Source organism: Macadamia integrifolia, chromosome 13, assembly GCF_013358625.1.
Source record: "Macadamia integrifolia cultivar HAES 741 chromosome 13, SCU_Mint_v3, whole genome shotgun sequence".
NCBI lineage: Eukaryota > Viridiplantae > Streptophyta > Magnoliopsida > Proteales > Proteaceae > Macadamia > Macadamia integrifolia.
In genome coordinates, this window is record NC_056569.1 from 21,753,651 (window position 1) to 21,764,337 (window position 10,687).

The window sequence follows — 10,687 nt, forward strand, 5'->3', positions numbered from 1 at the left end:
GATATCTTTTTTTAATTATCTTTCATAAGTTTTTTTAGTTTGAGGGTATACAACTATTTCAAAAATATTTGAAAATGATTTATATTATGTCATTATCAAACTATATTATTGGCATACACATTTTTCAAGTACACATGTAAAATGATAGTATTTATTTTCATTTAAAAAATGTGTGCTTTAGTAAAATGTTAAAAAATTAAATTTATAAATTATTTAACACCTTGAAGAGTGAGAGAAATCAATAACAAAATTATTTTAATAAAATTTTAAAAAAGGTTTACAGAATAATTTGAAAATAATTTATATCATTATGTCATTACTAAAAACTACATATTTATAACATGATTTATCCTTATTAGAAAAACACATTGGGTAATCTAGAAAAACATCTGTGAAAGAGAAATAATACATTGATATTGTGAAGAACTTTTTTTTATTATTTTTGCAAATACTGCTTTGATGTGTGCTTTGGATTTATGGGAGTGGAAAACAAAAGACATTGGATTTTTTTTTTTTTATAGATAGGGAGGAGAAATAGATGACCCAACGTTCGAGTATCCTGGTGAGCATGGATTTTTTACACACCACAGCTCATCAACTGTGCTAGACAGCTGTTATTACCGACCATAGATATTTTTTTTTATAAAATATTCTTTTCAAATCTATATTTAATGGTTTTCTAAATTCTTTAAAAAAAAAATGTATAGAATATTTGTCCTAATTATGTCATCGATCTTCTGATTTTTTTTTTTTTTTTTGCCAGTTTGTTATTATCATATTGGTCAAATTGCAATATATAAATACAAACAAGACTTACAAAAAATATGATTAAGTATCATATGCATGAAATTATGCTTGGCTAATACTTATATGAGCTTGAATCCACCTATGATACGCACCAAGTTATTAATAATTTTACATTTCAAGTCTAAGGAGAGAGAAAGCACCCAAAGGTTGCTGTAGCCTGGTTGGTCCTTCCATATATTTATATTCCTATTTATCAAATGTGGAATGCACATCAGAGTTGAGTGAACTATTTATATGCATTCATGGAAAGATTTTAGATCTAGAGTCCATTATCAAGCGATAAAATAGAAAAATCATAGTGCATTATAGACCTAAAATCTATTCGAATAATGCATTTCAAATATATCCTTAATTTCTCTTTGGCCATTTAATGTGATTTGTTTCATTGGGTCGAAACATATTAGGCAAATTTCTACCCAAAAAAAAGAAAAATATAATGCAACCTTAAAATTAAGGGTGTTTAAATGAGACTGTTTCAAGGTGTCAATCCCAAAATTGAACCCTTTCAACCCTCTCTCCGGTTGGCAGTTGGATCCAATTTTGAGCTAGTAATGAGATGAGTCAATTGGGGTGGTCCCCGACTCTTATCCAAATCGATAACCTTACTTAAAATGGTGATCAAGATAAACCAGTCATGTCATCTTTAAAATATGATGGAATTATTGGAAGCAAAACCAGCCTTCAAAGGGTGAAGTTTGTATAGGTGCAACTGTGCAAGGTCAAGAATACAAAATCAGGCCAAATCCATTGTAAACTAAAAATTGGGATTTATTAGAGAACGTAATGATTTTCTTAAAATTTGTGAATTGTTTTTGAGTTTTTTGTTTCAAAAAATTTGAGGATCTTTGTATAAGGGGTAAGATTTTTTTCAACCACCAAATTGTAGCTCCTCACCAAATCTTTGCTTTTACAACCAAGGCAATACACACATGAGTAGTTTGCTCCAAGACCCTACTCCCTCGAGAGCAGGATGCCGACCGAGTTGGAGTTAGGAGCCAACATATACTTTCTTGGGGTTCATCTTGCTCCAACTTTTAATCTCAGAAGCCAACATCGATCACTTGCTATGGCTCTACATTCATTATTGTGATATTTAGTCAGTACATTAAGAATGAATTAGTATGATTGGTAGATGTTGGAAATAGAGGTTTAGTACTATTATCCCTGCTTAGTGAAGTGAGGAGTTGTCATAGATCACCTACCTTGGAATATCTTCTCAGTTCAATTGCTAATTTTTCAACCTATCTCACTGGTTCAAGCCCTCTCATGGGTCTTTTTATTCATTTTACTTTCACATGCTCTTTAACTTGCTTTGATTTACTATCTTAAGAGGTAAGTTTCATCGATTTTTTATTATTTTATTAACTAAAAGAAAAAATTAATGAAAAAAATAAAGAACAAATATAAAACCAAGACGATCCATAAGAAGATTGTAGGAATCAGCTAGAGTCCAATTTAATTGAACCATGTATAGGGAATACTTGAGAGTCGGGAGAGTGGCAGAAGCTTGTATTGGGAAATCATGGGTGGGGGAAGGCACCATTTCAAAAATCAAAATCGAATCAATCAAGTCAACCTTTTTTGGTATGGTTGAGTCTAAGGTTTTAGACTTTTAGTCATTGAATCATTGAGTTTTCAGATCTTGTGATCGATTCTAAGGTTTTTGGGATCGACGCCATAGAAAAAGAGCACCGACCGATTTGACCCGGATTCCGATTTTCATGACCTTGAGGTAGTAGATGCATAAATTATGGAAGCTTGAAGTGATAATTAAAAGTGTGAGCTAGAGTTTTGTATCCAGAATCAAGATCTTCAAAAGAGAGTAGAGACGAAAGCAGCAGTCTGCAAGTAGGGGTCTACTCTCAATACAAAATACCATAAGGCGCCAAAAAGACTATTTTGCATTTTCCTTAGATTTCAAATTGTGGTATTTTACTATAATACCCTTCTATTTAAATATAACAGAACAAGTAAAGAAACCTTCCCCTAGGACGTGAGTGCCTGTGAGGCTGTCACCTCCTTTTTGCAATTTTTTTTTTCTTTTCTGTTTTTTGGGTATATATATCATGGGAGAAAGAACGTGCCAGGCAAGTTGTGTAGTATATACTAGCATTTTTTTGTATCATCTCTTTCATCTATTCTATGAAATAATATATTTATTTACTCATATTGTGGGATGAGAGAGACGCACAAGGAGGCACTTGTGTATGCTACACAGCTTGACAATGAACTCAATTCCAAATTATTTGGGCAAGATTGTAGTCAACCTTCCTTCCCTTATGCCTCAGACACAAGAGGGGTGAAAATGATTACCTTGCCACTCTTGTGAGATGCCCATGTCAGGCTCAAATTGGTCTGTACTTTGGCATAGGGCCACACCGCCTAACAGAAATCTTATTCGCATGATAATCAATGGATAATTTCTTAACTAAAAAAAAAAAAAAAAGGAACTCTATTCTAGAGGATGGACTATGCCAATGCCCCTATGTGTCTTCCTCATATGAAAATACATCTCTACCCCTTAGTTGGGAGAGGAAATATATATATATATATATATATATAAAAGAAGAGTAGTCATAGTTAATGCTCCTTGACAAATACCCACTTTTCAAAAATTAATTACAAGGCAATTAGGTTTACGAGACAAGTAGGTGTTAGGAAAAAAAAAAACCTACTTGTTTTATAATTTGGATGAGAGAATGCAGCCATTGACACAGCTACACATCAGCGCTCATGGTCAATAAGAGGGCACATATGAGTGTCTTCAGCATGGGGGTAATACAATCTTTCTGTCTTATGTATTTAGGCGTGTATCTATACCAACGGGCAAGCCGGCAAGATTCTTTAGATCCAGAAGATTGCCCCTATTATTCAAAAATTGTCCAGACCCATAATTTCTCTTTTGCATGCCCCATATGCATGATTCACACAAGATCACTCCGGTTAAGTACTCCAGGGTATTAGGACTTGTGATATAGTTTAAAGGGACAAATTCGAATCAGTTAATTCGAACTAGTCCAATCAGATTCAAAAAGTGTTTATAGGTTTTAGACCGATTCCAGACCAATTCTTGGTGAATCTGAATTGATTGAGACTGCTACCAGTGCACCTTATTTGAGATATATGTGTGACCCCAAAGGCAAATATGGATGATTATCAATTAGTTGAGCCGAAGAAGCAATTTGTTTCAGTAAAACAAAGTCATAAAGGCTTCCGAAAAGATTAGAGAAGACAATGAGTTGTCATCACCAGAGAGGTGGGTTCATCAAGATGGATGGTACACGTCTCCCAAACCGTATCTAAAGTGAACTATTTCCCTTTCTATCTTGTTAATTCAGACAGCTGGTAGTTTTGGACCATTCACACATGAACATAAAAAAGAAGAAAAGAAAAAGAAGAGAGAATTAAATCAAGGTCTAGGTTGGTCTCTCATTAACTTTGGTGGAATAGAGTTTAAATTGTTATTATAATTCTATAATATGATAATTCAGATGAGATGAGGTTAAAATTTTGTGAACGAGAAGACTTGGGGCCTGTTTGATAATGTTTCTGCCGTTTCTATTTCAAGAAACGGTAAAAACATAAATTTTCGTTTCTAGAAACAGAAACGGAATTGAAGGTATTTGATAAGTCATGTTTATAGAAGTCGATAGTAACCAGTGAAAGAATGACCACGAGTCGTTTTCAGAACTTGTTTTGAACCATAAATAGGTAGAAATTTCAATTTCTATTTTTGAAAACAAGTTAAACGAAACAGTTTTACCAAACGCTTTTTGTTCCATTTCTGCCGTTTCTGAACATAGAAATGGCAGAAACGCGTTTCTTGAAACATTATCAAACGGGCCCTTGGGATACCCTATTAACATATTAAATTTTCAACACAGGTGAAATTGTTGAATATGGAACGATAAGGGTTATATGAATATACATGGAAGGATATTTCATTACATCAAAGTATAAATTATAGAATTTGAACCTAGAATTTGATACAACTGGATCTTCTATATCAGTTTTCTTAACGATAGAATGAGAAACATGGTCACAAGTACATTGTCAATGGAAGGTTTGATTTATTGTAGAAGCATAATTTTTTTTTTGGGGGGGGGGGAAATCACATGATTACCCACTTGTGGTTTTCCTTTTACAAAATTTCTCGCTACTCGCTCAATGTTTCAGATAACAAAAATACCCAAAATAGGTTTGGGTTTACAAAATTGTCCACCCAAAGTTTCAATTAACAAAAATACCCAAAATTAGGCTTTAGTTTACAAAACTACCCAAAACAGTGATTCTCCTTCATCTTCCACATACAACCAGGTATTATTGTTAACTGAAACTTTGAGTGGGTAGTTTTGTAAACCAAAACCTAAATTTCAGTGTTTTTGTTAACTAAAATATTGAGTGAGTAGTTTTGTAAACATAAACTTGATTTTGGGTATTTTTGTTTACTAAAACATTGAGTGAGTAATTTTATAAAAGGAAACCCAAAAGTGGGTAATCATGTAATTTTCTCCTTCTTTTTTTCTTTTGACAGTGATAGAGGAGGGGATAAGGGAAGGTAGTCTGATCTACCAATGGCAGGGCTCATGGATGGGTTTTCCCCTTCTCACTTTGCCTTGTCTCAAAAAATTCAAAGTTTCTTAAACAAATGGCCTTCTAGATGCCTAGTGTTCTTATAAACAAAATAGAATTAAAGTAGGGTAAAAATATAGGTAGAGGTTTCCCATTAAAAAAGTGTGCTAATGAGGAGGTGGTTGAGAGATGGATTTGTTCACTAAGAATACACATTTTGTATGTTGAGAGAGCGTCAGAGTGAACTCCAAACCTCATCATTATATGAGAGAACATGAAAGGAAATCTTCACATTTCCTTAAAATATAACATATAATACCAATGGTTTTTTCCCCTTTTTGTAGGGAACATAAGATGTAATAGTGATGAGATGAGAATGAGAGATGTGAAAGTCCAGCTGCAAGTACCTCTCTTTCTATTGAATGAGTGGCCATCTTTTGTCACCATTAAAGTTTCTGGTAGCTTCAACCCGTACTTGCTCTAAGGCTACTTTCTTATGAAGCAACTATTCTATTCCACCTTATTGATCGAGACACTGATAAACTGCAACCAACTGATTATGAGTTTTTAATACTTCCAATATATGCTTTGCAGTAGAACAATCATCCACATTAAAGTGTTTACATTGGTTCTCTCTCTCTCTCTCTCTCTCTCTCTCTCTCTCTCTCTCTCTCTCTAGAATGTGAATAAAAGGCTGCTATAAGAACGTCACTCAGTAACCTTCATATACCAAAAGGTAACAAATATAGATGGAAAAAAATTCTCTTCCACCGTCAGGTAAGGAAAACCCACGGTCTGATTGTCATTATTACTTTCCTTACTAGTTGAAGGTTCAGACTTCTCTTCTCTCATTTATAATACCCATTTCATCCCTATTAATGCCAACAGTGAAAGAAAACTACACCTAATATTTTTTGCTGACAAGGAACTCTTTGCCCAGTTTTACAGTTCAGGTCCAAGGGTAAACCTCGATTACATGCAATCATACCTAACCCATGTAACAGATCAGTTGTTAGGAGACTCGAACTAAAGACGTCAAACACACAATGCCTTTGAACCAATGGAGCTACACCCGAGGTGTTACTGCCCCCATTATTGTCAAGAAGAATGAAAAAATATGAGACAATAGGGAGGAGAAGCATTAGTGAAAAAACTTGGGCCGCGCAAGCCCATGGCCCGATCAGCCAGGTCTGATTCAATTTTGATACAACTTAACATTAGGCTATGTTTGATTGTAAGGGAAGTGAAATTTTCATACTTAAAAAAGAAATATATGTCATCATTATCCATGTGATTTTAACATTAACTTCAAATCATTCCATATTTGGTTATAAGATTTCACTTTACTTTGCATTCAAAACCCTTTTGCTTTAATATGTAAAATAAAAAATACATGTAAAATACATTATTACTAAATATGGTTAAAAAATTAAGTAGTTTATATAGTTATATGGGGTAATGACCATAAACATTTTTTTTTAAAGTACAAAAATTTTACTTCCCTTCCCTTTAAGTTTCCATTGCAACCAACCGGAGCTTTACCTTTTTTTTATTAGGAAAATATAACATGCATATAAATGTTGTTGGATGGCACGCCAGCCCAAGCCCGCCTACCTGAGGCCCAGAATGTTATAGTGGACTGGGTAAAGACCGAGAATTTTCTTGGTATGAAGCCAGCCTGAGCCCAATAAATTACATGTGAGTTGAAACTTGGGATCGGTCTACCTTTGACAAACGATGAGGCAAAAGGACTGCCCCACCCCATGAAAAACTGAAATTCTATCACTGTCGATGCTTTCATGTGGATTTTCATTGGTCTTTACGCTAGCACATGAACCACACCCAGATAAAAAATTATTTTCCACATATTAATATGCTTGAAAAGAAAAGAGAGAAAAGAAAAGCAATCAGAAAAGTATAAGAGAAACATAAAAAAAAAAAAAAAAAAAAAAAAAAAAAAAAAAAAAAAAAAAAAAAAAAAAAAAAAAAAAAAAAAAAAAACCAGTCTCTGGTTGGTCAATTCATAATTAGGCTATATCAAGGTTTAAGTAAGTTGATTAGGATCAGCTTCTGTAGAACTGATTTGATTCCGATTCTTCATTACTTGAGTTTTTTTCTCTTATTTGGATCGGTGACATTTGATTAAGACCTGATTTTTCGGCTACTCTCCTGAGCGGTGACCGTCCGAGTCTTGCTCATAGCTACTTGCTACTTGGGTTATCACCCATGTACAGGCGATGATCTAACGACATCCAATGCATCTTTCTTCACGCCTTTGTCAATGCCTCTTTTTCCATGCCTTGTTGGGCACTATTAGATCGTCATCTGAACACATGGTGGTCACCCAAATATCTATGGATTAACCTGAACAATCACTGCTGAGGACGGGAGCCAGATTCGCTTTTCAACAATCCTTATCAAAAAGAGAAAAAAAAACCACTCGACTCTCTCGTTTGGTTGATCTCAGACTTCAGGACATTACTCATTAGGGTCAGGATTCAGGAAACTCGGGAATCAAGATGCCTTGCATGCTTAGGATTGGTAAGGCTTAGGCTTTAGCATGCCTGGGCCAAACTCTGACGTAGGGCGTGTTCAGCCCATCATTCTCCACCAGCAGACAGCCAAAATAGCAGCAAGGCATATATATGTGTCACTTTTTGTATGTAGGACTGTCAGTCAAGTAGATTTAATATGATAAATATGAAGGCTTCACCCCAGTCTAGAAAAAAAAAAAAAAAAAAAGCTTCACCCCATTTATTATTTTTAATTTTTAGTAGGAGAAAATTTATTTAGATAAATGACATGAAACACACAAGGTTTGAGTACAAATATTTAAACAGGGTCTTCCATAGACCAGAGAATGGTTAAATCCAATTGCTTCTCTACGAAAAAGGCTGGAGACCATGGTTTCAAGTATCAATATTATATTAGTCATATCGTAATTAATACCGATATTTGATTGATCTGAATTGATTATCCATATTGTTTTAGTGGTAAAATAGTAAAAATATACTTTTTTGAAACTCATCAATCCAATCGAATTGGTGTCAATATTCTAAAATCATGTTGTAGATACCTGATGCCTTCTCGTACATCATCCATGAATGACCAGCAAGGGTGTCAATTGATTGATTCGGTTTCGATTGGGTTGAATTGGTTTCGGTCTAGGAATGATGGAGACCAAAATAATTTGTTAAGGAACTTTAGTTTTCGGTCGGTTTTGGTTTGAAATTTTTTTTTTTTTCAATATCAGGTTCATACCAATTTAAATCGATTTATTATCAGGCTTGAACCATAATGAAATCTTACATTCATAACTTGTAGTTACAAGATTTGACGAAAATTAAATTTATGATTAAATCATGGTTTATCATTGTAAGGGGAAAAAAACTAATTTGAAACCAATGGATAACAAATTACTAAAAAGATAACTAATACTGAAATCACAAAATGAACCGAATTATCTAATCATTCATTTAACTATCCAACTAGTTTTGTATAGTGAACAAGACAATCAATGAAAGCATTATTACAATTTACAAATCAATTTCTCTATTCATAATCTCATATTCAACGATTTGTAATAATTCCTTTCAATAAAATTTTTTTTATCACTAATATTGTAAAAAATGGATAGTCAATTCACCAATTTATAATCTTATAATCAATTTATTTTTATATTGGTTTCATTCGGTTTGGTTATTGATCGGTTCAGTTTGAATCAGTTTTCAGCCGGTTCCAACATACCTCAGTTCAAAACCTATTCAATAAGGATCGATTTGGTTCGGTTCGGGTTTTTACGATCAATTTTGGTCGATTTTATCGGTTTGGGCTTGGTTTTGACACCCCTAATAACCGGCATGGATGATATCGGTATCAATACCAATCCAAATCGGATCAGATCGGTTTGTATTAGTTGGTTTTACCCTTTTTTTAGTATTAACTTTTTTACTATTTTACCCCTGAAATGATACGGATCACCTATTCAGATCAGTCAGGGATCAGGGATCGGTCTCAGCCGATACCAATCTGATATGGCCGATAACCGATACTTGAAACCATGATAACCGGTGCTGACACTCCATTGGCCGTGCCATACACCATCAGAAACAGAGTCGTTGTCTTAGGGAAATTGCTTTGAATGTATTTCAAAACCCTGAACAGCTCACTCATGGTTTGCACCCTCTTAATCAGTCGTGTACAATATCAATTAACCTTCAAACCTGATATGATACTGATTCGGATGCATATCTGCATGGTAACCCCCCTGGTTTCTTAAAAAAATTGAATTTTTTGATTATTTTACCCTCGATCCTTATGGTATTAGTGATTAACGATATTGATATAGGTGATCCAATATCAACACCAAAAACCATGATTCAAATTCATAGAGTAATAGAAAAATAATGAGATATGATATAGCGTACCATTACGAATCATACAATAGCTTCTGCAAATATCTAACCCAATTGTGATTTCACATTCTTTAAGGAAAAACTTTCCATTCATATGAACCCAAGCTGATCTGCTTTGAGCTTAGGACTCAACTCCTTTCCTTTCACAGGTGACTCTGGCTCCTAAAGTAAGGCTGAGCTGCCAAACGATTTATTAAGACCAAACTCCATTTCAATTGGCCTCTTTTGACCCAAGTCCAAACCCTTTTCCTGTTTCAGAAAGACCTATTATACGATTATAAATTAAATTTTCTTTTACCAAATTACTCGGTTACTGTTTCGATAAACAAAATTACACAATATTGACTTGGATTTTACAAAAGTACTCAATATAGTGTTCCTCCCTCAATATGCATTTCTTAGCCATTTTACCTCCACATCCCCTTCTCCGGTCACCTTCACCTGGCATTGGCCATGGCTGATCCGACACCCAAAACCCTAATTCCAACTAATTTCTATATTCTTGTGACAATTGGTTTGCTCATCCAAACAATTCTTGGAGAAGCCTTTTGAAGGTACAAAGTTTTTTGTTTGAGAGCTCCCTTGTGCCACAGAAACAGGCCGTGCGAAATAACCCCTCTGGACCTCCTTTTCTATGCATGCCTTACACTTCCTATGTCTGAGTGCAGGGGGAGCTCTAGAACAAAAAAACTCCTACCCAATTTTAAAATAGTGAATGTCATCATTAATTCATGACCATGGTCTGAGTAGCTCCGTCTAGAATATCCTATCTCATTCTAATCCAATGAGAGGTTTAGATCCTACGAATTAAGAGGTTCTCTTAAATTTGGTCATTTGCTTATATGTCATTTGAAGGACTGATCACCCCATATATATAAGTTCCCTCATGAATC